Below are 4,595 nucleotides of genomic sequence, written 5' to 3'. Positions count from 1 at the left end.
TGACTGTGTCTACCTGGGCTGAAGCAGTATCACCTGGGGCTCCCTTAGCGCTCTAGGGCTTCTGGGTGCCTGCCAACATGGGACTGGGTATTCTTGTGTAGTGCTGAGGGGATCTTCGGGGCCTATCCTCCATGCTGAAGGCCCAGACTTGCCTCAGAGATGCCTTGAAGGTCCCTGGCTAGAGTTGTGTCTAAGCCCAGAAAAGCTTAATCTCCAGAGAGCTGGTTTCTACATCCTAAGGGGAAGTAAAAGGAGCAGCAAGCCAAGAAGGCTCTGGCAACCCAGGTTTTGGAGCTATGAAATGCCAGCTTTATATCTTGGTGTGGCCCTGGCTCTCTGCCTGAAGTTTGTGAATATGAGGACACACTGCTAAACCACTCCCACAGAATCTAATAAAATCTTTGTGAGAAGCTTTTGATCTTTTGACCCCTTACTAGAATGTAGCTTCAACACCTTTTTTGCTTTGTTAGGTGTCATACCTTAAACACCTAGTAAAGAATGGGCATCCAAAAATTATTGCTAATTGAATTTATTGGAAACATCGGCAATTCAAAATTTGGCCACTATATCACACACACACACAGTCACACCAGATTAAAGTATTCACAGACCTGAAGGGAAGTAGTCAGCAGGATAGTGGGCCTGGAAATTGGATCTGAGGTGGGAATCTGGGTTAGACTCTGCTAAAGCCACAGCAAACGGAAAATGTTGCTTAGATTAATGAACTCAGATAAACCCTTGGTGGGCAGTTTGGAGATGCTACACCTGAGTATTTATTGAGCACCCACTACAGGCCCAGCCCTTTCTTAGGATTCATACGCTCTTCTAAAAACTGCACAATCAGCAGCACAAAGCAGTTCATTATTTTCCATCAACACAAGGCTCCATCTTCTCCCCAGGCCCCTACTCCTATTGCCGGAATTCCCATTTATGGGAAAAATCAGAAAGAGTTGAGCACGTGGAACATTTTCTTTCTCTGAAAGAAGCTAACCGGAGTTCAGAAGAGCAAGCCCTTGGGCTGCTGCAACCAGTGGCAGCAGGCTGCTCAAGCCAGGTCCTGCACCTGTGAACAAGCCTGCATTTCTGGGCAAGGGACAATGATTCCAGGATTCTCCTAATCTTCTTAGGTTGGGGCCACAATGCAAATTCTTTCTCTTAACCTAGGGCACCGCTGAGTTCCTAGGTTATCCTTACGTAAGAAGTGGGAAGACCCTCCTTGGAGTTAGGGCGTAAAAAGCAAACAGGCAGTTGGAGGGAGCTGCCCACCCCAGGCACTCTTGCAGCAATGGCAACTGCTTGAATCCTTGTTCACAGAGGAGGAAAAGCAGTAAAAGAGAAGGGGTGGAGATAATGAGGAGATTTAGGTCTTTTTATAAAAACAGCAGCTTCCAATCAGAGGAACAGAGGACAGGTAACTAGCTATCCAACCCACAAAGGGCGAAGTCCCTGCCCTGGCACAGTCCGAGGGCTGCGATGAAGCTCGCCTGGAGGCAGAGTGTGAGCCCTTTCTAGGTTAATGTAATCAGATGGATATGGGACACCTGCCACTCACTGCAAAGCGCTTCACAGAGCTAGGTGGCTGCATTCATCTGCTTAATAAAGCCAGAATCTGAAATATTCCCTCTTTACCAGTTTCTCAGAGCCCTGTTGTAGAGAACATGCCTCTAATTAGAGCCAGTCTGCACAGTGGAGGGGCTCAGCTATACTGTGGTTTGGTGCTGCAAGGCAGAAAAGTTACCATGTATTTTTCTAGGCAAGCAAAATGTAGATGATGTTTAATATCAGTTACCTCTCCAGGGAAAGAACATACTGTAGCTCAGAGAAATAATGCAAAAGTTTTGAGTTAATTTTTGGTTCATGTCTTTTAAAAATAGAACACTTAAGCTGTTTGTGAGCAGTACAGTAACTGGAAAATTATATAAGCCTTCACAATTGCACATTGGGGTATTTCAGATATAAAGATACTGAGGCTCAGAGAGGTTGAGTAACTTATCCAATGTCACACAGTTACAAAAGGCAGGGCTAGGATGCAAACCCCAGTAGTCTGAATTTTAAATGTTTTCTTTTCCTTTAAAAAAAGATGTCTGTATTAAATACTTTCGTAACCTGTGTGGCACACTTGAGAGGAATGTATGGTGTTCTGAAGGGAGAGGTTGCAAGTCACTGTCTAGACACCCAGGAAAAGGACAGGCAGTCTGTGAAATCCGTCTCTGCAGAAGGCTTTCGGGCTCTTTGAGTCGAGTGTTTCCTCATTGAGGATCTTTCTAATGATGGATTTATTGACTCTGAGGGTGTTCACTGCAGCATTGTTTCATAAAAGTGGGATGCACTGGTCCCCAATATGGGTGTCCTGTGGCTTATGTCAGTCACCATGGGACCTTGGAGGCTTGCCACCACCACCACTGGGGGCAAGGAAACACAAGTGTGAGGACCTCTAAGTGGGGCAAATATATATTTAAATATCAAAAGAATCAGTTAACCTTACAATTACAGAGCTCATGTTTTCACAGTTGTTTTCTAGCACCCAACATAACTTGTAAAACATTTCAGTGGCAATGAAACATATTTTAAAGTTAACTTTCTCAAGCTCATATCTTGTCAAAATGTAAATGGCTATTCATACAAAGTGGCAGTTGCACTGTCTTTTTCTTGGATGGTTGGGAGCGGATTGATTTTACCCTGGAAACTCTTCCTTGGGTTCACTGGAGTTTTGCACTGTAGGGTTTTATGGAATTGGGAGCCTACTGGACTTCATTCTTATTTCAATGCAGGTGGAAGTAGTTCCATTATAGATTACTATGGAACCAGACTTACAAGACTGTTACTAACAAACATTTAGAAAAAAGTTATATCCATAAATATTTTTTAAAGGAACAGATTTGAGGCCCCTTGATTTAAACAGAGAACCCCAGAATGTGGATTTCAGATTTTCCTTTTTCTTTCTTCACTTTGTATTTTATATAATTTTTGTCATTGTTATTTTTGGTTGTTTTACTTAAAAGTATATATTCTGAAATTTAACATATCTTTCTTTGAGAGCTGTATAGGAAAAGGTTTGAAGCAACCTAGGTCACAAACAGACTGAAAAAGCAAATTATGTTACCAACACACAACAGAATAATTGGCAGCTGTAACAAAGCAAGAGGAAGTTCCTTATGTACTGACACGGACTATCACCACAAGCAAGGGACAGAATAGTGCATAGTTTATAATCATTTGTGCAGAAGAAAGGAAAAGATCACACAGGTATCTCTGCTTTTTCACAGAGAAATCTCTGGAAGGACACAGGGAACTGGGAGCACTCCTTGCCTCTGTGCAGGGAAGTGGTCACTAGGGACAAGATTGACAGGCTTTTCACTTCAGGTCCTCTTGTACCTTTGGATTTCAAACTGTTAGGGATAAAGAAGCCAGTCAGTGACTCTCAAACCAATAGAAGATAATTAACAGATGAATCATGGAAAAGGGGCGAGGAAAAATGACATTCCGCAGCTCCTCACACATATCTCTGGGATCAAAAGGAGGAAGACTGTTGTCACCAAACACAGAGAAATGGGAAGATGTGTCTAGATAACTTTGCAAATAAATTGGGATAGACCTGTAACTAGATCTCCCTTAGTTAATCACACCCTGAGTTAAGCAGTTAATCATGTTAGATTGTGAACCCAGATTAACCAGTAATGGAGAAACGGGGGAGAAGGAGAGGGGAGGGGGAGCTAATCGCATTAGAATAAAACCAGTTTTCTTTGTCTACTTCGAGTATGCATGCCCCTGGCTGGCAGTGCACTGGACTCTGCAGATTTGTGAATAAATGCCTCACTGTGATGCTGAAGTCCTGTGTCCCGGTGATTTATTGTGAGTGTTTCTCACAAAACCATGTGACCATATTACCTAGTCAAACAAATGTGTATCTGGGGAGCATTTGAGATCTTGCTCCCTGGTGTATTTTGTCAGTTTGGCTTAAATTAATTCTTATAAAAAATGTTTAAATGTATATTTGTACTTGTCTAAAAATGATTATATGTGAACTTCAAAGTAATGAATAAGAAATATTTACATATGCTCACATAATCATATAAACAAAACACATGTAGAGGATAAACAGGAGATTATTACATCAAGATGGTAATAAATCTTTTCTTTCTTTTCTATTTCCCCACAATTTTTCTGATGTGGTTATGATAGATATTTTATTGTTTTTTACTTACGTCTTCCTTGACTGTTACAGAAACAGGGGAGTCCAAAAATCCCCAGAGCTTTCAGCTGGGGGATGGGGAGAAGGAAGCAGCTTTCAGAATGCCTCCACATGCCTGAGGCTGGTGGCTAGAGTCTTTCTTATGCAAATGGCTTTAATGCATCCAAAGCCTCAGGGAGATGGGAGGAGTCTTGAACCAGGGGACAGTATGGAGAAAGCACACAGAGCCTACGTAAGGGTCTGTGAATGGTCAGAACTGTTTGCAACGCCCACTGCGTCAGATGACGCAGTCAGGGATATATAAGCAGCTGCAGACATTTTAGACTCAGACTCTCTCTGGCTCTCTGACTCGGGTTCTCACTCTGGGACTCTCTCTGGCTCTCGCTCGTGCTCTCTCTCTGAG

General features: G+C 42.7%; 1 pseudogene; it reads left to right on the top strand.

The window, feature by feature from the left end:
- The first annotated feature begins 2,341 nt into the window (after positions 1-2,341).
- Positions 2,342-2,858, top strand: LOC150006947 (TM2 domain-containing protein 1 pseudogene; annotated as a pseudogene).
- The last annotated feature ends 1,737 nt before the right edge of the window (positions 2,859-4,595 follow it).

The sequence above is a fragment of the Furipterus horrens genome, unplaced genomic scaffold (assembly GCF_987537825.1).
Source record: "Furipterus horrens unplaced genomic scaffold, mFurHor1.1.pri manual_scaffold_6, whole genome shotgun sequence".
Taxonomy (NCBI): Eukaryota; Metazoa; Chordata; class Mammalia; order Chiroptera; family Furipteridae; genus Furipterus; species Furipterus horrens.
This window is presented reverse-complemented; position numbering and strand designations above follow the sequence as displayed.